General features: G+C 53.4%; 45 non-coding genes across 45 annotated transcripts; all 45 read right to left on the bottom strand.

Moving 5' to 3' along the window:
• Nucleotides 1-266: 266 nt before the first annotated feature.
• Trnah-gug (transfer RNA histidin (anticodon GUG)) lies at nucleotides 267-338 on the bottom strand. The gene has a single exon. It is a non-coding gene; the product is annotated as a tRNA-His (tRNA).
• A 375-nt stretch (nucleotides 339-713) lies between these two features.
• Trnae-cuc (transfer RNA glutamic acid (anticodon CUC)) lies at nucleotides 714-785 on the bottom strand. Its single transcript has one exon. It is a non-coding gene; the product is annotated as a tRNA-Glu (tRNA).
• A 274-nt stretch (nucleotides 786-1,059) lies between these two features.
• On the bottom strand, nucleotides 1,060-1,141 carry Trnal-cag (transfer RNA leucine (anticodon CAG)). Its single transcript has one exon. It is a non-coding gene; the product is annotated as a tRNA-Leu (tRNA).
• Nucleotides 1,142-1,429: 288 nt separating this feature from the next.
• On the bottom strand, nucleotides 1,430-1,501 carry Trnah-gug (transfer RNA histidin (anticodon GUG)). Its single transcript has one exon. It is a non-coding gene; the product is annotated as a tRNA-His (tRNA).
• Nucleotides 1,502-1,876: 375 nt separating this feature from the next.
• Nucleotides 1,877-1,948, bottom strand: Trnae-cuc (transfer RNA glutamic acid (anticodon CUC)). The gene has a single exon. It is a non-coding gene; the product is annotated as a tRNA-Glu (tRNA).
• A 274-nt stretch (nucleotides 1,949-2,222) lies between these two features.
• Trnal-cag (transfer RNA leucine (anticodon CAG)) lies at nucleotides 2,223-2,304 on the bottom strand. The gene has a single exon. It is a non-coding gene; the product is annotated as a tRNA-Leu (tRNA).
• Nucleotides 2,305-2,592: 288 nt separating this feature from the next.
• Trnah-gug (transfer RNA histidin (anticodon GUG)) lies at nucleotides 2,593-2,664 on the bottom strand. Its single transcript has one exon. It is a non-coding gene; the product is annotated as a tRNA-His (tRNA).
• Nucleotides 2,665-3,039: 375 nt separating this feature from the next.
• Nucleotides 3,040-3,111, bottom strand: Trnae-cuc (transfer RNA glutamic acid (anticodon CUC)). The gene has a single exon. It is a non-coding gene; the product is annotated as a tRNA-Glu (tRNA).
• Nucleotides 3,112-3,385: 274 nt separating this feature from the next.
• Nucleotides 3,386-3,467, bottom strand: Trnal-cag (transfer RNA leucine (anticodon CAG)). Its single transcript has one exon. It is a non-coding gene; the product is annotated as a tRNA-Leu (tRNA).
• Nucleotides 3,468-3,755: 288 nt separating this feature from the next.
• Nucleotides 3,756-3,827, bottom strand: Trnah-gug (transfer RNA histidin (anticodon GUG)). The gene has a single exon. It is a non-coding gene; the product is annotated as a tRNA-His (tRNA).
• A 375-nt stretch (nucleotides 3,828-4,202) lies between these two features.
• Trnae-cuc (transfer RNA glutamic acid (anticodon CUC)) lies at nucleotides 4,203-4,274 on the bottom strand. The gene has a single exon. It is a non-coding gene; the product is annotated as a tRNA-Glu (tRNA).
• A 274-nt stretch (nucleotides 4,275-4,548) lies between these two features.
• On the bottom strand, nucleotides 4,549-4,630 carry Trnal-cag (transfer RNA leucine (anticodon CAG)). The gene has a single exon. It is a non-coding gene; the product is annotated as a tRNA-Leu (tRNA).
• Nucleotides 4,631-4,918: 288 nt separating this feature from the next.
• Nucleotides 4,919-4,990, bottom strand: Trnah-gug (transfer RNA histidin (anticodon GUG)). The gene has a single exon. It is a non-coding gene; the product is annotated as a tRNA-His (tRNA).
• Nucleotides 4,991-5,365: 375 nt separating this feature from the next.
• Nucleotides 5,366-5,437, bottom strand: Trnae-cuc (transfer RNA glutamic acid (anticodon CUC)). The gene has a single exon. It is a non-coding gene; the product is annotated as a tRNA-Glu (tRNA).
• Nucleotides 5,438-5,711: 274 nt separating this feature from the next.
• Trnal-cag (transfer RNA leucine (anticodon CAG)) lies at nucleotides 5,712-5,793 on the bottom strand. Its single transcript has one exon. It is a non-coding gene; the product is annotated as a tRNA-Leu (tRNA).
• Nucleotides 5,794-6,081: 288 nt separating this feature from the next.
• On the bottom strand, nucleotides 6,082-6,153 carry Trnah-gug (transfer RNA histidin (anticodon GUG)). Its single transcript has one exon. It is a non-coding gene; the product is annotated as a tRNA-His (tRNA).
• A 375-nt stretch (nucleotides 6,154-6,528) lies between these two features.
• On the bottom strand, nucleotides 6,529-6,600 carry Trnae-cuc (transfer RNA glutamic acid (anticodon CUC)). Its single transcript has one exon. It is a non-coding gene; the product is annotated as a tRNA-Glu (tRNA).
• A 274-nt stretch (nucleotides 6,601-6,874) lies between these two features.
• Nucleotides 6,875-6,956, bottom strand: Trnal-cag (transfer RNA leucine (anticodon CAG)). The gene has a single exon. It is a non-coding gene; the product is annotated as a tRNA-Leu (tRNA).
• Nucleotides 6,957-7,244: 288 nt separating this feature from the next.
• Nucleotides 7,245-7,316, bottom strand: Trnah-gug (transfer RNA histidin (anticodon GUG)). Its single transcript has one exon. It is a non-coding gene; the product is annotated as a tRNA-His (tRNA).
• Nucleotides 7,317-7,691: 375 nt separating this feature from the next.
• Trnae-cuc (transfer RNA glutamic acid (anticodon CUC)) lies at nucleotides 7,692-7,763 on the bottom strand. Its single transcript has one exon. It is a non-coding gene; the product is annotated as a tRNA-Glu (tRNA).
• A 274-nt stretch (nucleotides 7,764-8,037) lies between these two features.
• Trnal-cag (transfer RNA leucine (anticodon CAG)) lies at nucleotides 8,038-8,119 on the bottom strand. Its single transcript has one exon. It is a non-coding gene; the product is annotated as a tRNA-Leu (tRNA).
• A 288-nt stretch (nucleotides 8,120-8,407) lies between these two features.
• Trnah-gug (transfer RNA histidin (anticodon GUG)) lies at nucleotides 8,408-8,479 on the bottom strand. Its single transcript has one exon. It is a non-coding gene; the product is annotated as a tRNA-His (tRNA).
• A 375-nt stretch (nucleotides 8,480-8,854) lies between these two features.
• Nucleotides 8,855-8,926, bottom strand: Trnae-cuc (transfer RNA glutamic acid (anticodon CUC)). Its single transcript has one exon. It is a non-coding gene; the product is annotated as a tRNA-Glu (tRNA).
• A 274-nt stretch (nucleotides 8,927-9,200) lies between these two features.
• Nucleotides 9,201-9,282, bottom strand: Trnal-cag (transfer RNA leucine (anticodon CAG)). The gene has a single exon. It is a non-coding gene; the product is annotated as a tRNA-Leu (tRNA).
• A 288-nt stretch (nucleotides 9,283-9,570) lies between these two features.
• On the bottom strand, nucleotides 9,571-9,642 carry Trnah-gug (transfer RNA histidin (anticodon GUG)). The gene has a single exon. It is a non-coding gene; the product is annotated as a tRNA-His (tRNA).
• Nucleotides 9,643-10,017: 375 nt separating this feature from the next.
• On the bottom strand, nucleotides 10,018-10,089 carry Trnae-cuc (transfer RNA glutamic acid (anticodon CUC)). The gene has a single exon. It is a non-coding gene; the product is annotated as a tRNA-Glu (tRNA).
• Nucleotides 10,090-17,700: 7,611 nt separating this feature from the next.
• Trnal-aag (transfer RNA leucine (anticodon AAG)) lies at nucleotides 17,701-17,782 on the bottom strand. Its single transcript has one exon. It is a non-coding gene; the product is annotated as a tRNA-Leu (tRNA).
• Nucleotides 17,783-18,070: 288 nt separating this feature from the next.
• On the bottom strand, nucleotides 18,071-18,142 carry Trnah-gug (transfer RNA histidin (anticodon GUG)). The gene has a single exon. It is a non-coding gene; the product is annotated as a tRNA-His (tRNA).
• A 375-nt stretch (nucleotides 18,143-18,517) lies between these two features.
• Nucleotides 18,518-18,589, bottom strand: Trnae-cuc (transfer RNA glutamic acid (anticodon CUC)). Its single transcript has one exon. It is a non-coding gene; the product is annotated as a tRNA-Glu (tRNA).
• Nucleotides 18,590-18,863: 274 nt separating this feature from the next.
• Trnal-cag (transfer RNA leucine (anticodon CAG)) lies at nucleotides 18,864-18,945 on the bottom strand. Its single transcript has one exon. It is a non-coding gene; the product is annotated as a tRNA-Leu (tRNA).
• A 288-nt stretch (nucleotides 18,946-19,233) lies between these two features.
• Trnah-gug (transfer RNA histidin (anticodon GUG)) lies at nucleotides 19,234-19,305 on the bottom strand. Its single transcript has one exon. It is a non-coding gene; the product is annotated as a tRNA-His (tRNA).
• Nucleotides 19,306-19,680: 375 nt separating this feature from the next.
• On the bottom strand, nucleotides 19,681-19,752 carry Trnae-cuc (transfer RNA glutamic acid (anticodon CUC)). The gene has a single exon. It is a non-coding gene; the product is annotated as a tRNA-Glu (tRNA).
• A 274-nt stretch (nucleotides 19,753-20,026) lies between these two features.
• Nucleotides 20,027-20,108, bottom strand: Trnal-cag (transfer RNA leucine (anticodon CAG)). The gene has a single exon. It is a non-coding gene; the product is annotated as a tRNA-Leu (tRNA).
• Nucleotides 20,109-20,188: 80 nt separating this feature from the next.
• Nucleotides 20,189-20,270, bottom strand: Trnal-aag (transfer RNA leucine (anticodon AAG)). Its single transcript has one exon. It is a non-coding gene; the product is annotated as a tRNA-Leu (tRNA).
• A 288-nt stretch (nucleotides 20,271-20,558) lies between these two features.
• Trnah-gug (transfer RNA histidin (anticodon GUG)) lies at nucleotides 20,559-20,630 on the bottom strand. The gene has a single exon. It is a non-coding gene; the product is annotated as a tRNA-His (tRNA).
• A 375-nt stretch (nucleotides 20,631-21,005) lies between these two features.
• Nucleotides 21,006-21,077, bottom strand: Trnae-cuc (transfer RNA glutamic acid (anticodon CUC)). Its single transcript has one exon. It is a non-coding gene; the product is annotated as a tRNA-Glu (tRNA).
• A 274-nt stretch (nucleotides 21,078-21,351) lies between these two features.
• Nucleotides 21,352-21,433, bottom strand: Trnal-cag (transfer RNA leucine (anticodon CAG)). Its single transcript has one exon. It is a non-coding gene; the product is annotated as a tRNA-Leu (tRNA).
• A 288-nt stretch (nucleotides 21,434-21,721) lies between these two features.
• Trnah-gug (transfer RNA histidin (anticodon GUG)) lies at nucleotides 21,722-21,793 on the bottom strand. Its single transcript has one exon. It is a non-coding gene; the product is annotated as a tRNA-His (tRNA).
• Nucleotides 21,794-22,168: 375 nt separating this feature from the next.
• Nucleotides 22,169-22,240, bottom strand: Trnae-cuc (transfer RNA glutamic acid (anticodon CUC)). Its single transcript has one exon. It is a non-coding gene; the product is annotated as a tRNA-Glu (tRNA).
• Nucleotides 22,241-22,514: 274 nt separating this feature from the next.
• Trnal-cag (transfer RNA leucine (anticodon CAG)) lies at nucleotides 22,515-22,596 on the bottom strand. The gene has a single exon. It is a non-coding gene; the product is annotated as a tRNA-Leu (tRNA).
• Nucleotides 22,597-22,884: 288 nt separating this feature from the next.
• Trnah-gug (transfer RNA histidin (anticodon GUG)) lies at nucleotides 22,885-22,956 on the bottom strand. Its single transcript has one exon. It is a non-coding gene; the product is annotated as a tRNA-His (tRNA).
• Nucleotides 22,957-23,331: 375 nt separating this feature from the next.
• Nucleotides 23,332-23,403, bottom strand: Trnae-cuc (transfer RNA glutamic acid (anticodon CUC)). Its single transcript has one exon. It is a non-coding gene; the product is annotated as a tRNA-Glu (tRNA).
• A 274-nt stretch (nucleotides 23,404-23,677) lies between these two features.
• On the bottom strand, nucleotides 23,678-23,759 carry Trnal-cag (transfer RNA leucine (anticodon CAG)). Its single transcript has one exon. It is a non-coding gene; the product is annotated as a tRNA-Leu (tRNA).
• Nucleotides 23,760-23,839: 80 nt separating this feature from the next.
• Nucleotides 23,840-23,921, bottom strand: Trnal-aag (transfer RNA leucine (anticodon AAG)). Its single transcript has one exon. It is a non-coding gene; the product is annotated as a tRNA-Leu (tRNA).
• Nucleotides 23,922-24,209: 288 nt separating this feature from the next.
• Nucleotides 24,210-24,281, bottom strand: Trnah-gug (transfer RNA histidin (anticodon GUG)). Its single transcript has one exon. It is a non-coding gene; the product is annotated as a tRNA-His (tRNA).
• Nucleotides 24,282-24,342: the final 61 nt, after the last annotated feature.

Here is a 24,342-nt window from a genome sequence, read left to right as displayed (position 1 = left end):
GTAGAAAACAGTGCACGACACAACTTCCTGATCTTCTGCGACGGGTTGCTCATACATCGAACCTCAAACCACTGCACTTTTCGAATAGAGATTAACTACACAGGCAGCTGCCAGCGCTCTGGTGCGGCGGCATCGCGTGTTGATATTGAATCGGTAGTGCCACCTGCAGCCTGTGGAACATGAGCAAACAATCAGGAGGGCACCGTGATTTCAAACACTGGGTCACTATCGTCATTGCAGCGACAGCAAGGCAGAACTTTAAAAAGTGCCGTGACCAGGATTCGAACCTGGGTTATTGCGGCCACAACGCAATGTCCTAACCACTAGACGATCACGGCCACGGAGCCACCGCCGAAAGCAGCCCTCGCGACTGCAAGTGGCGATGAACAGCAAAGCTCGGCCGACTGCGTCTCGCCACAGCTGTGTCACACGCGGTCTCCATCATATGCATACCTGCAAACGACCGTGCCTGCGCTCTTGGGACACTGAGCAGAGTGGTTAGCTGCATTCAACGCCCGTGGCAATGTCTTGCAGTCCTCCAAGTCTGTTGACCGCAGGTATGTGCCTCGATAAGAGGTGGACAGGTGTCGCATCTCTCTCGCCGTCACTTGTGGCCGCGAACCATATTTTACGTAGTTTTCTGCAAGCGTCAGCGGAGCGTCAGTCGAGCTAAGTCGGGACAAGTCGCATAAGAGGAGCAACAAAATGCGCATTTCCGGTACCGGGAATCGAACCCGGGCCTCCTGGGTGAGAGCCAGGTATCCTAGCCACTAGACCACACCGGATAACGACGCAAGCGCTCCTCCAGCAAACGCAGCGAGCACCTTCCCGCTATTTGGCGACAACTGCAAAAATTAACGTTTCCACTTTGTAGAACGGCATGCTCGGGACGTATCTCGTGGAGACGAACGCCAGCGATCATGAGACCAACCTGCGCCGGTGAATCCTGTTGTTACACCACGCACTGTGCTACGACAATTTACGAAAGCGACGATCACGCTTTGCTGCGCTATTTCCTTCGCGGGTAATCAGAGCTCTGGATTACGAGACAGAAAACGTTGGCAGCGGTGGGATTCGAACCCACGCCTCCGAAGAGACTGGTGCCTGAAACCAGCGCCTTAGACCGCTCGGCCACGCTACCTGCACCAGTGTTCGTGGCATTTGTAGAAAACAGTGCACGACACAACTTCCTGATCTTCTGCGACGGGTTGCTCATACATCGAACCTCAAACCACTGCACTTTTCGAATAGAGATTAACTACACAGGCAGCTGCCAGCGCTCTGGTGCGGCGGCATCGCGTGTTGATATTGAATCGGTAGTGCCACCTGCAGCCTGTGGAACATGAGCAAACAATCAGGAGGGCACCGTGATTTCAAACACTGGGTCACTATCGTCATTGCAGCGACAGCAAGGCAGAACTTTAAAAAGTGCCGTGACCAGGATTCGAACCTGGGTTATTGCGGCCACAACGCAATGTCCTAACCACTAGACGATCACGGCCACGGAGCCACCGCCGAAAGCAGCCCTCGCGACTGCAAGTGGCGATGAACAGCAAAGCTCGGCCGACTGCGTCTCGCCACAGCTGTGTCACACGCGGTCTCCATCATATGCATACCTGCAAACGACCGTGCCTGCGCTCTTGGGACACTGAGCAGAGTGGTTAGCTGCATTCAACGCCCGTGGCAATGTCTTGCAGTCCTCCAAGTCTGTTGACCGCAGGTATGTGCCTCGATAAGAGGTGGACAGGTGTCGCATCTCTCTCGCCGTCACTTGTGGCCGCGAACCATATTTTACGTAGTTTTCTGCAAGCGTCAGCGGAGCGTCAGTCGAGCTAAGTCGGGACAAGTCGCATAAGAGGAGCAACAAAATGCGCATTTCCGGTACCGGGAATCGAACCCGGGCCTCCTGGGTGAGAGCCAGGTATCCTAGCCACTAGACCACACCGGATAACGACGCAAGCGCTCCTCCAGCAAACGCAGCGAGCACCTTCCCGCTATTTGGCGACAACTGCAAAAATTAACGTTTCCACTTTGTAGAACGGCATGCTCGGGACGTATCTCGTGGAGACGAACGCCAGCGATCATGAGACCAACCTGCGCCGGTGAATCCTGTTGTTACACCACGCACTGTGCTACGACAATTTACGAAAGCGACGATCACGCTTTGCTGCGCTATTTCCTTCGCGGGTAATCAGAGCTCTGGATTACGAGACAGAAAACGTTGGCAGCGGTGGGATTCGAACCCACGCCTCCGAAGAGACTGGTGCCTGAAACCAGCGCCTTAGACCGCTCGGCCACGCTACCTGCACCAGTGTTCGTGGCATTTGTAGAAAACAGTGCACGACACAACTTCCTGATCTTCTGCGACGGGTTGCTCATACATCGAACCTCAAACCACTGCACTTTTCGAATAGAGATTAACTACACAGGCAGCTGCCAGCGCTCTGGTGCGGCGGCATCGCGTGTTGATATTGAATCGGTAGTGCCACCTGCAGCCTGTGGAACATGAGCAAACAATCAGGAGGGCACCGTGATTTCAAACACTGGGTCACTATCGTCATTGCAGCGACAGCAAGGCAGAACTTTAAAAAGTGCCGTGACCAGGATTCGAACCTGGGTTATTGCGGCCACAACGCAATGTCCTAACCACTAGACGATCACGGCCACGGAGCCACCGCCGAAAGCAGCCCTCGCGACTGCAAGTGGCGATGAACAGCAAAGCTCGGCCGACTGCGTCTCGCCACAGCTGTGTCACACGCGGTCTCCATCATATGCATACCTGCAAACGACCGTGCCTGCGCTCTTGGGACACTGAGCAGAGTGGTTAGCTGCATTCAACGCCCGTGGCAATGTCTTGCAGTCCTCCAAGTCTGTTGACCGCAGGTATGTGCCTCGATAAGAGGTGGACAGGTGTCGCATCTCTCTCGCCGTTACTTGTGGCCGCGAACCATATTTTACGTAGTTTTCTGCAAGCGTCAGCGGAGCGTCAGTCGAGCTAAGTCGGGACAAGTCGCATAAGAGGAGCAACAAAATGCGCATTTCCGGTACCGGGAATCGAACCCGGGCCTCCTGGGTGAGAGCCAGGTATCCTAGCCACTAGACCACACCGGATAACGACGCAAGCGCTCCTCCAGCAAACGCAGCGAGCACCTTCCCGCTATTTGGCGACAACTGCAAAAATTAACGTTTCCACTTTGTAGAACGGCATGCTCGGGACGTATCTCGTGGAGACGAACGCCAGCGATCATGAGACCAACCTGCGCCGGTGAATCCTGTTGTTACACCACGCACTGTGCTACGACAATTTACGAAAGCGACGATCACGCTTTGCTGCGCTATTTCCTTCGCGGGTAATCAGAGCTCTGGATTACGAGACAGAAAACGTTGGCAGCGGTGGGATTCGAACCCACGCCTCCGAAGAGACTGGTGCCTGAAACCAGCGCCTTAGACCGCTCGGCCACGCTACCTGCACCAGTGTTCGTGGCATTTGTAGAAAACAGTGCACGACACAACTTCCTGATCTTCTGCGACGGGTTGCTCATACATCGAACCTCAAACCACTGCACTTTTCGAATAGAGATTAACTACACAGGCAGCTGCCAGCGCTCTGGTGCGGCGGCATCGCGTGTTGATATTGAATCGGTAGTGCCACCTGCAGCCTGTGGAACATGAGCAAACAATCAGGAGGGCACCGTGATTTCAAACACTGGGTCACTATCGTCATTGCAGCGACAGCAAGGCAGAACTTTAAAAAGTGCCGTGACCAGGATTCGAACCTGGGTTATTGCGGCCACAACGCAATGTCCTAACCACTAGACGATCACGGCCACGGAGCCACCGCCGAAAGCAGCCCTCGCGACTGCAAGTGGCGATGAACAGCAAAGCTCGGCCGACTGCGTCTCGCCACAGCTGTGTCACACGCGGTCTCCATCATATGCATACCTGCAAACGACCGTGCCTGCGCTCTTGGGACACTGAGCAGAGTGGTTAGCTGCATTCAACGCCCGTGGCAATGTCTTGCAGTCCTCCAAGTCTGTTGACCGCAGGTATGTGCCTCGATAAGAGGTGGACAGGTGTCGCATCTCTCTCGCCGTCACTTGTGGCCGCGAACCATATTTTACGTAGTTTTCTGCAAGCGTCAGCGGAGCGTCAGTCGAGCTAAGTCGGGACAAGTCGCATAAGAGGAGCAACAAAATGCGCATTTCCGGTACCGGGAATCGAACCCGGGCCTCCTGGGTGAGAGCCAGGTATCCTAGCCACTAGACCACACCGGATAACGACGCAAGCGCTCCTCCAGCAAACGCAGCGAGCACCTTCCCGCTATTTGGCGACAACTGCAAAAATTAACGTTTCCACTTTGTAGAACGGCATGCTCGGGACGTATCTCGTGGAGACGAACGCCAGCGATCATGAGACCAACCTGCGCCGGTGAATCCTGTTGTTACACCACGCACTGTGCTACGACAATTTACGAAAGCGACGATCACGCTTTGCTGCGCTATTTCCTTCGCGGGTAATCAGAGCTCTGGATTACGAGACAGAAAACGTTGGCAGCGGTGGGATTCGAACCCACGCCTCCGAAGAGACTGGTGCCTGAAACCAGCGCCTTAGACCGCTCGGCCACGCTACCTGCACCAGTGTTCGTGGCATTTGTAGAAAACAGTGCACGACACAACTTCCTGATCTTCTGCGACGGGTTGCTCATACATCGAACCTCAAACCACTGCACTTTTCGAATAGAGATTAACTACACAGGCAGCTGCCAGCGCTCTGGTGCGGCGGCATCGCGTGTTGATATTGAATCGGTAGTGCCACCTGCAGCCTGTGGAACATGAGCAAACAATCAGGAGGGCACCGTGATTTCAAACACTGGGTCACTATCGTCATTGCAGCGACAGCAAGGCAGAACTTTAAAAAGTGCCGTGACCAGGATTCGAACCTGGGTTATTGCGGCCACAACGCAATGTCCTAACCACTAGACGATCACGGCCACGGAGCCACCGCCGAAAGCAGCCCTCGCGACTGCAAGTGGCGATGAACAGCAAAGCTCGGCCGACTGCGTCTCGCCACAGCTGTGTCACACGCGGTCTCCATCATATGCATACCTGCAAACGACCGTGCCTGCGCTCTTGGGACACTGAGCAGAGTGGTTAGCTGCATTCAACGCCCGTGGCAATGTCTTGCAGTCCTCCAAGTCTGTTGACCGCAGGTATGTGCCTCGATAAGAGGTGGACAGGTGTCGCATCTCTCTCGCCGTCACTTGTGGCCGCGAACCATATTTTACGTAGTTTTCTGCAAGCGTCAGCGGAGCGTCAGTCGAGCTAAGTCGGGACAAGTCGCATAAGAGGAGCAACAAAATGCGCATTTCCGGTACCGGGAATCGAACCCGGGCCTCCTGGGTGAGAGCCAGGTATCCTAGCCACTAGACCACACCGGATAACGACGCAAGCGCTCCTCCAGCAAACGCAGCGAGCACCTTCCCGCTATTTGGCGACAACTGCAAAAATTAACGTTTCCACTTTGTAGAACGGCATGCTCGGGACGTATCTCGTGGAGACGAACGCCAGCGATCATGAGACCAACCTGCGCCGGTGAATCCTGTTGTTACACCACGCACTGTGCTACGACAATTTACGAAAGCGACGATCACGCTTTGCTGCGCTATTTCCTTCGCGGGTAATCAGAGCTCTGGATTACGAGACAGAAAACGTTGGCAGCGGTGGGATTCGAACCCACGCCTCCGAAGAGACTGGTGCCTGAAACCAGCGCCTTAGACCGCTCGGCCACGCTACCTGCACCAGTGTTCGTGGCATTTGTAGAAAACAGTGCACGACACAACTTCCTGATCTTCTGCGACGGGTTGCTCATACATCGAACCTCAAACCACTGCACTTTTCGAATAGAGATTAACTACACAGGCAGCTGCCAGCGCTCTGGTGCGGCGGCATCGCGTGTTGATATTGAATCGGTAGTGCCACCTGCAGCCTGTGGAACATGAGCAAACAATCAGGAGGGCACCGTGATTTCAAACACTGGGTCACTATCGTCATTGCAGCGACAGCAAGGCAGAACTTTAAAAAGTGCCGTGACCAGGATTCGAACCTGGGTTATTGCGGCCACAACGCAATGTCCTAACCACTAGACGATCACGGCCACGGAGCCACCGCCGAAAGCAGCCCTCGCGACTGCAAGTGGCGATGAACAGCAAAGCTCGGCCGACTGCGTCTCGCCACAGCTGTGTCACACGCGGTCTCCATCATATGCATACCTGCAAACGACCGTGCCTGCGCTCTTGGGACACTGAGCAGAGTGGTTAGCTGCATTCAACGCCCGTGGCAATGTCTTGCAGTCCTCCAAGTCTGTTGACCGCAGGTATGTGCCTCGATAAGAGGTGGACAGGTGTCGCATCTCTCTCGCCGTCACTTGTGGCCGCGAACCATATTTTACGTAGTTTTCTGCAAGCGTCAGCGGAGCGTCAGTCGAGCTAAGTCGGGACAAGTCGCATAAGAGGAGCAACAAAATGCGCATTTCCGGTACCGGGAATCGAACCCGGGCCTCCTGGGTGAGAGCCAGGTATCCTAGCCACTAGACCACACCGGATAACGACGCAAGCGCTCCTCCAGCAAACGCAGCGAGCACCTTCCCGCTATTTGGCGACAACTGCAAAAATTAACGTTTCCACTTTGTAGAACGGCATGCTCGGGACGTATCTCGTGGAGACGAACGCCAGCGATCATGAGACCAACCTGCGCCGGTGAATCCTGTTGTTACACCACGCACTGTGCTACGACAATTTACGAAAGCGACGATCACGCTTTGCTGCGCTATTTCCTTCGCGGGTAATCAGAGCTCTGGATTACGAGACAGAAAACGTTGGCAGCGGTGGGATTCGAACCCACGCCTCCGAAGAGACTGGTGCCTGAAACCAGCGCCTTAGACCGCTCGGCCACGCTACCTGCACCAGTGTTCGTGGCATTTGTAGAAAACAGTGCACGACACAACTTCCTGATCTTCTGCGACGGGTTGCTCATACATCGAACCTCAAACCACTGCACTTTTCGAATAGAGATTAACTACACAGGCAGCTGCCAGCGCTCTGGTGCGGCGGCATCGCGTGTTGATATTGAATCGGTAGTGCCACCTGCAGCCTGTGGAACATGAGCAAACAATCAGGAGGGCACCGTGATTTCAAACACTGGGTCACTATCGTCATTGCAGCGACAGCAAGGCAGAACTTTAAAAAGTGCCGTGACCAGGATTCGAACCTGGGTTATTGCGGCCACAACGCAATGTCCTAACCACTAGACGATCACGGCCACGGAGCCACCGCCGAAAGCAGCCCTCGCGACTGCAAGTGGCGATGAACAGCAAAGCTCGGCCGACTGCGTCTCGCCACAGCTGTGTCACACGCGGTCTCCATCATATGCATACCTGCAAACGACCGTGCCTGCGCTCTTGGGACACTGAGCAGAGTGGTTAGCTGCATTCAACGCCCGTGGCAATGTCTTGCAGTCCTCCAAGTCTGTTGACCGCAGGTATGTGCCTCGATAAGAGGTGGACAGGTGTCGCATCTCTCTCGCCGTCACTTGTGGCCGCGAACCATATTTTACGTAGTTTTCTGCAAGCGTCAGCGGAGCGTCAGTCGAGCTAAGTCGGGACAAGTCGCATAAGAGGAGCAACAAAATGCGCATTTCCGGTACCGGGAATCGAACCCGGGCCTCCTGGGTGAGAGCCAGGTATCCTAGCCACTAGACCACACCGGATAACGACGCAAGCGCTCCTCCAGCAAACGCAGCGAGCACCTTCCCGCTATTTGGCGACAACTGCAAAAATTAACGTTTCCACTTTGTAGAACGGCATGCTCGGGACGTATCTCGTGGAGACGAACGCCAGCGATCATGAGACCAACCTGCGCCGGTGAATCCTGTTGTTACACCACGCACTGTGCTACGACAATTTACGAAAGCGACGATCACGCTTTGCTGCGCTATTTCCTTCGCGGGTAATCAGAGCTCTGGATTACGAGACAGAAAACGTTGGCAGCGGTGGGATTCGAACCCACGCCTCCGAAGAGACTGGTGCCTGAAACCAGCGCCTTAGACCGCTCGGCCACGCTACCTGCACCAGTGTTCGTGGCATTTGTAGAAAACAGTGCACGACACAACTTCCTGATCTTCTGCGACGGGTTGCTCATACATCGAACCTCAAACCACTGCACTTTTCGAATAGAGATTAACTACACAGGCAGCTGCCAGCGCTCTGGTGCGGCGGCATCGCGTGTTGATATTGAATCGGTAGTGCCACCTGCAGCCTGTGGAACATGAGCAAACAATCAGGAGGGCACCGTGATTTCAAACACTGGGTCACTATCGTCATTGCAGCGACAGCAAGGCAGAACTTTAAAAAGTGCCGTGACCAGGATTCGAACCTGGGTTATTGCGGCCACAACGCAATGTCCTAACCACTAGACGATCACGGCCACGGAGCCACCGCCGAAAGCAGCCCTCGCGACTGCAAGTGGCGATGAACAGCAAAGCTCGGCCGACTGCGTCTCGCCACAGCTGTGTCACACGCGGTCTCCATCATATGCATACCTGCAAACGACCGTGCCTGCGCTCTTGGGACACTGAGCAGAGTGGTTAGCTGCATTCAACGCCCGTGGCAATGTCTTGCAGTCCTCCAAGTCTGTTGACCGCAGGTATGTGCCTCGATAAGAGGTGGACAGGTGTCGCATCTCTCTCGCCGTCACTTGTGGCCGCGAACCATATTTTACGTAGTTTTCTGCAAGCGTCAGCGGAGCGTCAGTCGAGCTAAGTCGGGACAAGTCGCATAAGAGGAGCAACAAAATGCGCATTTCCGGTACCGGGAATCGAACCCGGGCCTCCTGGGTGAGAGCCAGGTATCCTAGCCACTAGACCACACCGGATAACGACGCAAGCGCTCCTCCAGCAAACGCAGCGAGCACCTTCCCGCTATTTGGCGACAACTGCAAAAATTAACGTTTCCACTTTGTAGAACGGCATGCTCGGGACGTATCTCGTGGAGACGAACGCCAGCGATCATGAGACCAACCTGCGCCGGTGAATCCTGTTGTTACACCACGCACTGTGCTACGACAATTTACGAAAGCGACGATCACGCTTTGCTGCGCTATTTCCTTCGCGGGTAATCAGAGCTCTGGATTACGAGACAGAAAACGTTGGCAGCGGTGGGATTCGAACCCACGCCTCCGAAGAGACTGGTGCCTGAAACCAGCGCCTTAGACCGCTCGGCCACGCTACCTGCACCAGTGTTCGTGGCATTTGTAGAAAACAGTGCACGACACAACTTCCTGATCTTCTGCGACGGGTTGCTCATACATCGAACCTCAAACCACTGCACTTTTCGAATAGAGATTAACTACACAGGCAGCTGCCAGCGCTCTGGTGCGGCGGCATCGCGTGTTGATATTGAATCGGTAGTGCCACCTGCAGCCTGTGGAACATGAGCAAACAATCAGGAGGGCACCGTGATTTCAAACACTGGGTCACTATCGTCATTGCAGCGACAGCAAGGCAGAACTTTAAAAAGTGCCGTGACCAGGATTCGAACCTGGGTTATTGCGGCCACAACGCAATGTCCTAACCACTAGACGATCACGGCCACGGAGCCACCGCCGAAAGCAGCCCTCGCGACTGCAAGTGGCGATGAACAGCAAAGCTCGGCCGACTGCGTCTCGCCACAGCTGTGTCACACGCGGTCTCCATCATATGCATACCTGCAAACGACCGTGCCTGCGCTCTTGGGACACTGAGCAGAGTGGTTAGCTGCATTCAACGCCCGTGGCAATGTCTTGCAGTCCTCCAAGTCTGTTGACCGCAGGTATGTGCCTCGATAAGAGGTGGACAGGTGTCGCATCTCTCTCGCCGTCACTTGTGGCCGCGAACCATATTTTACGTAGTTTTCTGCAAGCGTCAGCGGAGCGTCAGTCGAGCTAAGTCGGGACAAGTCGCATAAGAGGAGCAACAAAATGCGCATTTCCGGTACCGGGAATCGAACCCGGGCCTCCTGGGTGAGAGCCAGGTATCCTAGCCACTAGACCACACCGGATAACGACGCAAGCGCTCCTCCAGCAAACGCAGCGAGCACCTTCCCGCTATTTGGCGACAACTGCAAAAATTAACGTTTCCACTTTGTAGAACGGCATGCTCGGGACGTATCTCGTGGAGACGAACGCCAGCGATCATGAGACCAACCTGCGCCGGTGAATCCTGTTGTTACACCACGCACTGTGCTACGACAATTTACGAAAGCGACGATCACGCTTTGCTGCGCTATTTCCTTCGCGGGTAATCAGAGCTCTGGATTACGAGACAGAAAACGTTGGCAGCTTTTTTTTTTTTTTTTTTTTTTATTGGCAACTTTTTTTTTTTTTTTTTTTTTTTTTCCATCTCCCCTTATAGCCCGTCCTTTCGCTCTCCAAATAACGCCTTCGTCGGCGAGCTTCTCAGGTATAGTTAGTGCCGTTGCCAGATGTAACTTAAACGAAAAAGAACGTTGACCAAAGCAAAATGAAAAGTAAGCCTCCTTCCTCTGAGGCATTGTTGGTGAAAGGGGTAACGGAAAGGTGTGGATCTTCACGGAAATCAGAGTAAACATGCGATTGCTTCGTGAAGTGGAAAATAAACAACAATATTACTTTCGGAAATCAGTCAAAGAAAAGTCCAGTCAGCACACAAAGCAAAACGCCATTCAGCAACGGAGAAGTCATTATCACGGACGTACTCCGTGGACAAAAGAAAAAGGAAAAAAAAGGAGGTGTGATGATCACTCTTAATAAACAAGAAAGAAAAGAAAACAATGCAATTCAATTAGGAAAATCACACCATCAATCCCGACGACAGTAAAAGTAAGTAAAACACAATGAAATGTCCACAAAAAAGGGAACACTTTCATGCAAACGCTTCTTCGCGGTAACACGATCCCAAACCATAACAGGGCAGAGTGGAAAACAAGAGGAAAATAAAGAAAGGAAAACAAAAATCCTCGCAATACACCATATACGAGGCAATTCCCAAGGGAGAAATGTCTCCCGATTACGTTATATTTTTCGTTCCTGATACTGAATATACATGTATCGCTAAACGAATTCTCTCACTATCACGTCACAGTTTTAAGCAGGAATGGGGAGAATTAATTAAGTCGACATCGGTAAAGAGCAAAAGCATGCGCCAAAGCGACATGCAAAAAATTTGCAAAGGTCAGAACATAATCGGTACGAACACGGTACTTGCCGTGTTCTGTCCATAAGTAGGTGAGAAAATCTAAACGATCCGTCAGTTTGAGACAAAAGAGTGAATGAATGGTATGGCCGATTAACCAGATCGTGGCATTGCGTTTGGTGGATGGAAACGCCTTACACTGAGGTACGATTGCATCTGCCACTGTCACCTGCGCTATAGACACCCTGTTGACGAGACGAATCATATCCCGAGCAGTGTCCCACACAGCACGGAACCGACGGCACACGAAACGATGTTCAATGGTATCTTCGACATGGCACTCTTCGCATGCAGGGGACGGACTAAGATGAATAGAGTGCAGTTTAGCATTTGTAGGAATCGTGCCATTGACCACTTTATACCACGTTGCTCTGACAGGTGCAGGAAGCACGGGGGTGGTGATGTTGCGCCAAACTGTCCGCCAATCAGTATGTGGTAGGCGGTACTCCCACTTGTTTCTGGCCGGTAATCCCCTCAGAGCACGGACAATGTCGCCCACACGGCCCCCGCTGGTGCCACTATGCGCAAGATAGCTGCTGTTAAAATAAAAAAGCCGCACGTAATTCAGCGCAAAGGGTATGTGGCTGACAGAGACCGGAGCAACCACGGAAGGTGGGCGGTATTGGGTGAACAACCTGACCGTGGCACTGCTGGTGCCTTTCTCCAATACGGCCGTAGTCCGTTTGAGGAGGAGCGCCGCGCATTTGGCGGAAAAATCCACCAGACCGAGTCCCCCATCGGCCGGATGTAAGGTGCAGGTGGCTAATGAAACTTTGAAAATGTCCCCTTTCCAAAGGAGCCAGTACACGGCCTGTTTAATAGCGCGAGCTAGAAGCTTAGGAACCGGGAGAACCTGTGCTAAATACCACGCTCGAGCTAAGATGGTAGTGTTAATAAGATGCACCTTGTCATGGAACGCCAAATGCCGGGCCGCATGAATTTTAACAACCGCCCTAACGGTATGTAAGACAGGACGCCAATTCAGAGCCTCCATGCGCTGAGGATTATCAGATAAAATAACCCCCAGGACTTTGTGCTGCTGCACAACACTGAACCAATTTCGACGCACATGGCTCATGCGTGGAGTAAGAGGCAGCAAAACCGTCTTGTGAACATTCACAACGGCCCCCGTCGCCTTCTCAAACAGCCGGAGAACAGAGTACAGGGTATCTACATCGGCCGGCCGACCCAAGAACACCCCAAGATCGTCGGCATAAGCCCGACAAGTGAGGCGATCTTCCCCAAGTTGGATCCCGGGACACTCGCGGCAGATAGACCGCAGCAGCGGGTCGAGCGCCAAAGCGTAAAGTGTCATCGACAACGGGCAACCCTGTCTGACCGAGCGAGTTAGACGTATAGGCTGACTGAGGGACCCATTGACGATGACACTCGACGTGGCATTGCGCAAAAAACCCTGAACCGTGTGGGTAAACTTACGGCCAAAGCCCATTGCAACCATGACACGCCGCAAATAGGCATGGCCAACCCTGTCAAACGCATTCTGGAAATCGATCAACATAATGGCTGCCGACCGAACTCTGTTGCCGCGTACATAACCGATACAATCCCTATAGGCCAGAACGGCGTCAAAAATATTCCTGTCACGCACAGCACACGTCTGATGTTCACAGAGAACGCGCGGCATGACTTGCCGCAGTCTGTGCGCGACGCACCTCGCCATGATCTTATAGTCCGCGTTTAACAGAGTGATCGGTCGAACAGCGTGGATATTCGGCGTCGCTTTCGATTTTGGAATGAGCGTGATGCATCCCGCTGCAAATTCCGTTGGTAGAGGAGCGCCATTAAGAATTTCATTCGCGATACCGGTTAACGTATCGCGTAAAAGGTTAAAAAATTGCAAATAAAATTCAGCGGGAATGCCGTCCATTCCGGGAGATTTTCCCCTAGGACTTCGCTTGACAGCTTCGTGCAATTCATCGGACGTAAAAGCCTCATTAAGATGGACACGGTCTGTGCGACGTAAAACATTTGGAATCCCCTGTAAAAGACGACGCAGCGCAGCGGGTTCGACATCAACGTCCCGAAAGAGAGACTCAAAATGTGCGTGGATTTCTCTCTCAATCGTCACCCTGTCGGAAGTCTTTGTTCCATCGCGAGTGACCCACGCATTAAAGGCCAATCGTTCGCGCATCTTCCGCTCTCTGTTAAGATGATAGATAGAGAGCGGCTCCCCGTCCACGGCACCCACAGGTTGGCACCGAGTAACCGGCCCCCTACCCTTTCGCCGCAGATCGGTCAAAAGTTCGGCCTGAAATTGTTTAAAAATGGGAAGAAGATGCGGCTGGGCCGTAACTCGGCGGGCGAGATCCTTCAAACAGTTCTGATAAAACTGTGACGTCGAGCGACGCCAGTGCGCTGCGTCTCGGCTAAAATTAATTAAAAAGGTCCGGACTGCAGGTTTGGCAGTGCCAACCCACCACCCGAGAACGCTACTATCACCGGGTTTAGCCTGCAAAAGTTTGTTCCACATATCAGTGAAGCACTGCTGAAAATGAGAGTCGGCCAGCAGGCTGCAGTTAAACTTCCATAGATTTCTGCGATAGGAAGGCCTAAAAAATGGAAGCGAAAGTTCACAAAAATAACTGCAGTGATCTGAAAAAATAACCGGCCTAACCTCAGATCGAGCCACCGGGGCCGCAAGTGACGATGACACATAGATCCGATCAAGTCGGCTGTGTCCCTGTGGATAAAAATAGGTATATTGAGTTTCAACCGGGTGGAGCATGCGCCACGTGTCCTGCAGATTAAAACTTGTGAGAAGCGTGTGGAGTTCCTGACACTTGTTGGGGCGCGGCTCCTGATCGCGGTCATCGGTGACCGCATTAAAATCACCGCCGAGAATTAAATGAGCGGAATTCCGGTGCAAAACCTCACACAGCTCCTGACTATAAAAGAGCCGCCGCGCCGCGTAGTCGCTACCGGAAGGAGCATAAAGATTAACAAACGCGACGCCTTCAATAGTGCACGCAATAGCGCGGCCAGTAGGGAGACACTCGATATTAGTGACAGTGAGCCCGGGGCAGACTAAAATAGCTGTACCGGTGACATTGTCTGACACCACATTATCCACAATAACGTAGTCACTCAGATCGGTTAAAAGAAGGAGAGCCTCCCGTGTCACTTCTTGCAAAAAGGCGACATGGCAACGGGTTTCAAATAAAAGAGTTTTTAAGGCAAGGACTTTATGAGGACTACGCATTTTGTTAACATTAACAGTAAGTATACGCCACCGGCGCGTGTCAGGAACCATACACAACGCAAGGAGCAACAAATACAGTGTGCACAAGAAGCGAGGCAGTATCGCTGCGAAGATAACGCGGAATGTAGACAAGATCGGCAAAAATGGCATACCGACAGGTGGCAGGTATCATACACAAATTACACACGAAAGAAGGGTCTACAATAACAGTCACAAGGGCGCCCCCAAAGCAAAGCAACACGTAAACATGAACGGCAAAGACGATCCACCACAGGCTACCGAACGCCAAGCACAGCTAAAACACCAACAGATAAGAAGATACAATATACACATAAAATAATAGGTGCCCCGGCACAGCGAGGACGACGCAGTCGAGCGACAGGACCAGTAAAGGAAAAAAAAACAAACCGGCGACGACGCGCACAAAGGTAAATCAAAGGCATATTGTGGCATAATGAAATGTAGTGTGCGCTACCAAAACACGCATGCAATCAACAACAACGGTAAAAGCTATCCCCCAAAATGTGAAGACTGTAGACATAGGTAAAATATCAAAAAGATACGGACAGAGGCAAACGACATGTGCGCCGCCAATGCTGTACCATGCAGCTCGTCGGCATGAGCGATGAGACATTGCCTCCGACGGGGGGCACACACCAGACACAACAAAGACAATAAATAACAATAAGAATGAAGAAGTAAAGAAGCGTGCACAACGGTGGAAGCATTGGCGTCACAAGGAGCACACACTGTTTCAACACAAACGACTAAAAGTTCCGCTAGCGGACAATAAACACCAGACACTTTCAAAAGCTAATACATAGATCCGCAAAAAATTGCATGCACATATGCCGCTAAAACAATGCAAGGAAGTGGCAAGCACGGTAAAATATGTCTGAAACGGATGTTACACATCAGACGCGCGAATAAAAAGTATACGCACTACAAAAGTGGTACATGCACCGGTAAGACAGCACATGGTATTGAGATTAACGGGGTAACACACAAAAACCGCGTGTCAGGCCCCATTGACAACAAAACTACACAACTGTGTGAAAAATAAATGCGCACATCTGGAAAAGCACCCGTGTATCCATAACGATCCAAGTGAGCGGCAAGAACGACTAAAATGTGCCGCCGACGAGCGGCTGGCACCCAACCCATTAAAAAATACGAAACACATTTAAAATACACAACAAATAAAAACACACAACGACGGGTGCAGTGGCGCTGCCAAAATTACACTCGCGTGCGAAAATACAGGTTAAAACGCGCAACAGACCGGTGTCACACAAGATAGACAAGAATACGCCACAAAAAACAACGGTAAACTTAGGCAACGGCCGATGCAATCACGCTGCCAAGCAAAGAGCAAAGTCACGCTACGTACCGGCTCCAGTGCCGTCGCCCACCTCCACGTCCGCCGCCCAGTCACACTTATCACCGGAAAACACGGGGGGCTGAACCACCTCCGTGTCCATACTAACAGCGGCACCGGAAGGAGCCGCCGTGGCAGGTCCAGCGCCGACGGCAGAAACAGATCCAGAATCCTGCGAGTGCGGCCGGATGCGACGGCAATGTGAGTCGTCCGATTTACGTTTAGCTGCCAAGTGTGCAGGCGACACGCCCTGAACAACGTCCATCGCCATACCGCTTGCCACCACAGGCTCCGTTTTAGTAAGGAGAACCTTTAGCTGTCGAACTTTCTCGTCCCGCTTAGATTCCGCGGAACTCACGGACGCCTCGGGCTGACTGCAAGCAGCAGGCCGCTGCCGACGGCGATCGGAAGCCGGCGCCTGCCGCGAGTCAACAACCGCGCGCTGCGAGGCCCGTTGCAATTTCTTTTGTTTAGAGGTGGACTTGTACGGTGGAACACAAGTCACCACCGGGGACGGCGTTCGCGCCTTACGGAAGGAAACACCTGAAATACTCGCGCTGCGAAAGCGGGTAACGTTTTCAGCCCTCTCAGTAGGCCTTTCCCGACGCGGTTTGGGTTCCGCGGGGGCGTCAAGACGCTCCTCACGGTCGACAGCAACGGTGGCAGAAGCGGACACATTCTCATTCATAACAGAGGGAGCAGCCTCTGGAACGGGTTCCGATACGGACAGCGTTACAGCTGCCGGTACAGGTTCAGACACAATCGGTAGCTCAATTCTATCAACAGCCTGCGTATCAGGCACGGGGGCCGCTACATCGACAGGCAACGCCGGGGAGCTATCAGCAACAGGAACGGAAGGTGTAACGTCCATTGGCACAACGTCGGTCGCAATCGCAGGTGCAGACACACGACTCGCACGTGCGGGGGAAGCGCCAAGCGCGACCGACGCCCACGTCACCTCATCCTGACCGTCTGTCCTTGGTAATTGCACAGGGCGACTACGTTTCGGACAGTCCTGTCGAAAATGTCCGGTACCATTGCAAAAAGAACAGGTTGCCGGTTGACCGCTATAAGTAATAAAGGCCCGATGGCCAGCAACAACAACAAAAGACGGTATATGCTGTCGGACAATCATGCGGACACTGCGAACACCGTTCTCAACGTCGTAATGATAAGCTGACGACCATTTCTCTTTTACGACCGAAAGCACTGTACCATACGGAAGTAAACTACGAGAAATAGTTTCATTACGGACTTCGAATGGCAGGTTAAACACGCGAACAGTGCGTATACCATAACCCGCGTTCGATAGCACAACATCACTAATTGTACCGTCAAGGTGCTTAATTTTACGTACACCACCATTTACATTGACGAGAGAATCACACATATCTGAAGATGACAGTTTGAGAAATAACGAGTTAAGGAACGCGTCTAGTTGAACACCAAGAACTACACTTTTCGGCAATTGAAGTTCGTTTCTAACCCATTCGTGAATCTCGAAAGCCGTAGGGCGACGGACGGATCTATCAAACGCGCACTGAATATTGTTCTCACGATTCTCTGAACGATCGAGATCCATAGTACTCACAGGAATAACAGACACTGAAGAAATAGCGCCGCGAAGCACACGCCGCCGACCGCGATCCGCACGTAAACACCGCCCGACACGCCGCAGCGAGCGCGCGATGTGTTCGGGCCCACGGCTCCGAAGAGACTCGTGCCTGAAACCAGCGCCTTAGACCGCTCGGCCACGCTACCTACGCGACCCAACGGCCACAGGAGCTGCGTTCTACCCCTCGAGAACACACGGCAATGGCACAAAAACGAGAAGTAAAAATTGGCAGCGGTGGGATTCGAACCCACGCCTCCGAAGAGACTGGTGCCTTAAACCAGCGCCTTAGACCGCTCGGCCACGCTACCTGCACCAGGGTTCGTGGCATTTGTAGAAAACAGTGCACGACACAACTTCCTGATCTTCTGCGACGGGTTGCTCATACATCGAACCTCAAACCACTGCACTTTTCGAATAGAGATTAACTACACAGGCAGCTGCCAGCGCTCTGGTGCGGCGGCATCGCGTGTTGATATTGAATCGGTAGTGCCACCTGCAGCCTGTGGAACATGAGCAAACAATCAGGAGGGCACCGTGATTTCAAACACTGGGTCACTATCGTCATTGCAGCGACAGCAAGGCAGAACTTTAAAAAGTGCCGTGACCAGGATTCGAACCTGGGTTATTGCGGCCACAACGCAATGTCCTAACCACTAGACGATCACGGCCACGGAGCCACCGCCGAAAGCAGCCCTCGCGACTGCAAGTGGCGATGAACAGCAAAGCTCGGCCGACTGCGTCTCGCCACAGCTGTGTCACACGCGGTCTCCATCATATGCATACCTGCAAACGACCGTGCCTGCGCTCTTGGGACACTGAGCAGAGTGGTTAGCTGCATTCAACGCCCGTGGCAATGTCTTGCAGTCCTCCAAGTCTGTTGACCGCAGGTATGTGCCTCGATAAGAGGTGGACAGGTGTCGCATCTCTCTCGCCGTCACTTGTGGCCGCGAACCATATTTTACGTAGTTTTCTGCAAGCGTCAGCGGAGCGTCAGTCGAGCTAAGTCGGGACAAGTCGCATAAGAGGAGCAACAAAATGCGCATTTCCGGTACCGGGAATCGAACCCGGGCCTCCTGGGTGAGAGCCAGGTATCCTAGCCACTAGACCACACCGGATAACGACGCAAGCGCTCCTCCAGCAAACGCAGCGAGCACCTTCCCGCTATTTGGCGACAACTGCAAAAATTAACGTTTCCACTTTGTAGAACGGCATGCTCGGGACGTATCTCGTGGAGACGAACGCCAGCGATCATGAGACCAACCTGCGCCGGTGAATCCTGTTGTTACACCACGCACTGTGCTACGACAATTTACGAAAGCGACGATCACGCTTTGCTGCGCTATTTCCTTCGCGGGTAATCAGAGCTCTGGATTACGAGACAGAAAACGTTGGCAGCGGTGGGATTCGAACCCACGCCTCCGAAGAGACTCGTGCCTGAAACCAGCGCCTTAGACCGCTCGGCCACGCTACCTGCACCAGTGTTCGTGGCATTTGTAGAAAACAGTGCACGACACAACTTCCTGATCTTCTGCGACGGGTTGCTCATACATCGAACCTCAAACCACTGCACTTTTCGAATAGAGATTAACTACACAGGCAGCTGCCAGCGCTCTGGTGCGGCGGCATCGCGTGTTGATATTGAATCGGTAGTGCCACCTGCAGCCTGTGGAACATGAGCAAACAATCAGGAGGGCACCGTGATTTCAAACACTGGGTCACTATCGTCATTGCAGCGACAGCAAGGCAGAACTTTAAAAAGTGCCGTGACCAGGATTCGAACCTGGGTTATTGCGGCCACAACGCAATGTCCTAACCACTAGACGATCACGGCCACGGAGCCACCGCCGAAAGCAGCCCTCGCGACTGCAAGTGGCGATGAACAGCAAAGCTCGGCCGACTGCGTCTCGCCACAGCTGTGTCACACGCGGTCTCCATCATATGCATACCTGCAAACGACCGTGCCTGCGCTCTTGGGACACTGAGCAGAGTGGTTAGCTGCATTCAACGCCCGTGGCAATGTCTTGCAGTCCTCCAAGTCTGTTGACCGCAGGTATGTGCCTCGATAAGAGGTGGACAGGTGTCGCATCTCTCTCGCCGTCACTTGTGGCCGCGAACCATATTTTACGTAGTTTTCTGCAAGCGTCAGCGGAGCGTCAGTCGAGCTAAGTCGGGACAAGTCGCATAAGAGGAGCAACAAAATGCGCATTTCCGGTACCGGGAATCGAACCCGGGCCTCCTGGGTGAGAGCCAGGTATCCTAGCCACTAGACCACACCGGATAACGACGCAAGCGCTCCTCCAGCAAACGCAGCGAGCACCTTCCCGCTATTTGGCGACAACTGCAAAAATTAACGTTTCCACTTTGTAGAACGGCATGCTCGGGACGTATCTCGTGGAGACGAACGCCAGCGATCATGAGACCAACCTGCGCCGGTGAATCCTGTTGTTACACCACGCACTGTGCTACGACAATTTACGAAAGCGACGATCACGCTTTGCTGCGCTATTTCCTTCGCGGGTAATCAGAGCTCTGGATTACGAGACAGAAAACGTTGGCAGCGGTGGGATACGAACCCACGCCTCCGAAGAGACTCGTGCCTGAAACCAGCGCCTTAGACCGCTCGGCCACGCTACCTACGCGACCCAACGGCCACAGGAGCTGCGTTCTACCCCTCGAGAACACACGGCAATGGCACAAAAACGAGAAGTAAAAATTGGCAGCGGTGGGATTCGAACCCACGCCTCCGAAGAGACTGGTGCCTTAAACCAGCGCCTTAGACCGCTCGGCCACGCTACCTGCACCAGGGTTCGTGGCATTTGTAGAAAACAGTGCACGACACAACTTCCTGATCTTCTGCGACGGGTTGCTCATACATCGAACCTCAAACCACTGCACTTTTCGAATAGAGATTAACTACACAGGCAGCTGCCAGCGCTCTGGTGCGGCGGCATCGCGTGTTGATATTGAATCGGTAGTGCCACCTGCAGCCTGTGGAACATGAGCAAACAATCAGGAGGGCACCGTGATTTCAAACACTGGGTCACTATCGTCATTGCAGCGACAGCAAGGCAGAACTTTAAAAAGTGCCGTGACCAGGATTCGAACCTGGGTTATTGCGGCCACAACGCAATGTCCTAACCACTAGACGATCACGGCCACGGAGCCACCGCCGAAAGCAGCCCTCGCGACTGCAAGTGGCGATGAACAGCAAAGCTCGGCCGACTGCGTCTCGCCACAGCTGTGTCACACGCGGTCTCCATCATATGCATACCTGCAAACGACCGTGCCTGCGCTCTTGGGACACTGAGCAGAGTGGTTAGCTGCATTCAACGCCCGTGGCAATGTCTTGCAGTCCTCCAAGTCTGTTGACCGCAGGTATGTGCCTCGATAAGAGGTGGACAGGTGTCGCATCTCTCTCGCCGTCACTTGTGGCCGCGAACCATATTTTACGTAGTTTTCTGCAAGCGTCAGCGGAGCGTCAGTCGAGCTAAGTCGGGACAAGTCGCATAAGAGGAGCAACAAAATGCGCATTTCCGGTACCGGGAATCGAACCCGGGCCTCCTGGGTGAGAGCCAGGTATCCTAGCCACTAGACCACACCGGATAACGACGCAAGCGCTCCTCCAGCAAACGCAGCGAGCACCTTCCCGCTATTTGGCGACAACTGCAAAAATTAACGTTTCCACTTTGTAGAACGGCATGCTCGGGACGTATCTCGTGGAGACGAACGCCAGCGATCATGAGACCAACCTGCGCCGGTGAATCCTGTTGTTACACCACGCACTGTGCTACGACAATTTACGAAAGCGACGATCACGCTTTGCTGCGCTATTTCCTTCGCGGGTAATCAGAGCTCTGGATTACGAGACAGAAAACGTTGGCAGCGGTGGGATTCGAACCCACGCCTCCGAAGAGACTCGTGCCTGAAACCAGCGCCTTAGACCGCTCGGCCACGCTACCTGCACCAGTGTTCGTGGCATTTGTAGAAAACAGTGCACGACACAACTTCCTGATCTTCTGCGACGGGTTGCTCATACATCGAACCTCAAACCACTGCACTTTTCGAATAGAGATTAACTACACAGGCAGCTGCCAGCGCTCTGGTGCGGCGGCATCGCGTGTTGATATTGAATCGGTAGTGCCACCTGCAGCCTGTGGAACATGAGCAAACAATCAGGAGGGCACCGTGATTTCAAACACTGGGTCACTATCGTCATTGCAGCGACAGCAAAGCAGAACTTTAAAAAGTGCCGTGACCAGGATTCGAACCTGGGTTATTGCGGCCACAACGCAATGTCCTAACCACTAGACGATCACGGCCACGGAGCCACCGCCGAAAGCAGCCCTCGCGACTGCAAGTGGCGATGAACAGCAAAGCTCGGCCGACTGCGTCTCGCCACAGCTGTGTCACACGCGGTCTCCATCATATGCATACCTGCAAACGACCGTGCCTGCGCTCTTGGGACACTGAGCAGAGTGGTTAGCTGCATTCAACGCCCGTGGCAATGTCTTGCAGTCCTCCAAGTCTGTTGACCGCAGGTATGTGCCTCGATAAGAGGTGGACAGGTGTCGCATCTCTCTCGCCGTCACTTGTGGCCGCGAACCATATTTTACGTAGTTTTCTGCAAGCGTCAGCGGAGCGTCAGTCGAGCTAAGTCGGGACAAGTCGCATAAGAGGAGCAACAAAATGCGCATTTCCGGTACCGGGAATCGAACCCGGGCCTCCTGGGTGAGAGCCAGGTATCCTAGCCACTAGACCACACCGGATAACGACGCAAGCGCTCCTCCAGCAAACGCAGCGAGCACCTTCCCGCTATTTGGCGACAACTGCAAAAATTAACGTTTCCACTTTGTAGAACGGCATGCTCGGGACGTATCTCGTGGAGACGAACGCCAGCGATCATGAGACCAACCTGCGCCGGTGAATCCTGTTGTTACACCACGCACTGTGCTACGACAATTTACGAAAGCGACGATCACGCTTTGCTGCGCTATTTCCTTCGCGGGTAATCAGAGCTCTGGATTACGAGACAGAAAACGTTGGCAGCGGTGGGATTCGAACCCACGCCTCCGAAGAGACTGGTGCCTGAAACCAGCGCCTTAGACCGCTCGGCCACGCTACCTGCACCAGTGTTCGTGGCATTTGTAGAAAACAGTGCACGACACAACTTCCTGATCTTCTGCGACGGGTTGCTCATACATCGAACCTCAAACCACTGCACTTTTCGAATAGAGATTAACTACACAGGCAGCTGCCAGCGCTCTGGTGCGGCGGCATCGCGTGTTGATATTGAATCGGTAGTGCCACCTGCAGCCTGTGGAACATGAGCAAACAATCAGGAGGGCACCGTGATTTCAAACACTGGGTCACTATCGTCATTGCAGCGACAGCAAGGCAGAACTTTAAAAAGTGCCGTGACCAGGATTCGAACCTGGGTTATTGCGGCCACAACGCAATGTCCTAACCACTAGACGATCACGGCCACGGAGCCACCGCCGAAAGCAGCCCTCGCGACTGCAAGTGGCGATGAACAGCAAAGCTCGGCCGACTGCGTCTCGCCACAGCTGTGTCACACGCGGTCTCCATCATATGCATACCTGCAAACGACCGTGCCTGCGCTCTTGGGACACTGAGCAGAGTGGTTAGCTGCATTCAACGCCCGTGGCAATGTCTTGCAGTCCTCCAAGTCTGTTGACCGCAGGTATGTGCCTCGATAAGAGGTGGACAGGTGTCGCATCTCTCTCGCCGTCACTTGTGGCCGCGAACCATATTTTACGTAGTTTTCTGCAAGCGTCAGCGGAGCGTCAGTCGAGCTAAGTCGGGACAAGTCGCATAAGAGGAGCAACAAAATGCGCATTTCCGGTACCGGGAATCGAACCCGGGCCTCCTGGGTGAGAGCCAGGTATCCTAGCCACTAGACCACACCGGATAACGACGCAAGCGCTCCTCCAGCAAACGCAGCGAGCACCTTCCCGCTATTTGGCGACAACTGCAAAAATTAACGTTTCCACTTTGTAGAACGGCATGCTCGGGACGTATCTCGTGGAGACGAACGCCAGCGATCATGAGACCAACCTGCGCCGGTGAATCCTGTTGTTACACCACGCACTGTGCTACGACAATTTACGAAAGCGACGATCACGCTTTGCTGCGCTATTTCCTTCGCGGGTAATCAGAGCTCTGGATTACGAGACAGAAAACGTTGGCAGCGGTGGGATACGAACCCACGCCTCCGAAGAGACTCGTGCCTGAAACCAGCGCCTTAGACCGCTCGGCCACGCTACCTACGCGACCCAACGGCCACAGGAGCTGCGTTCTACCCCTCGAGAACACACGGCAATGGCACAAAAACGAGAAGTAAAAATTGGCAGCGGTGGGATTCGAACCCACGCCTCCGAAGAGACTGGTGCCTTAAACCAGCGCCTTAGACCGCTCGGCCACGCTACCTGCACCAGGGTTCGTGGCATTTGTAGAAAACAGTGCACGACACAACTTCCTGATCTTCTGCGACGGGTTGCTCATACATCGAACCTCAAACCACTGCACTTTTCGAATAGAGATTAACTACACAGGCAGCTGCCAGCGCTCTGGTGCGGCGGCATCGCGTGTTGATATTGAATCGGTAGTGCCACCTGCAGCCTGTGGAACATGAGCAAACAATCAGGAGGGCACCGTGATTTCAAACACTGGGTCACTATCGTCATTGCAGCGACAGCAAGGCAGAACTTTAAAAAGTGCCGTGACCAGGATTCGAACCTGGGTTATTGCGGCCACAACGCAATGTCCTAACCACTAGACGATCACGGCCACGGAGCCACCGCCGAAAGCAGCCCTCGCGACTGCAAGTGGCGATGAACAGCAAAGCTCG

This window comes from Schistocerca gregaria, unplaced genomic scaffold (genome assembly GCF_023897955.1).
Source record: "Schistocerca gregaria isolate iqSchGreg1 unplaced genomic scaffold, iqSchGreg1.2 ptg001422l, whole genome shotgun sequence".
Taxonomy (NCBI): Eukaryota; Metazoa; Arthropoda; class Insecta; order Orthoptera; family Acrididae; genus Schistocerca; species Schistocerca gregaria.
Note: the sequence above shows the minus strand (reverse complement) of the source record. Positions and strands in the feature narration are given on the sequence as shown.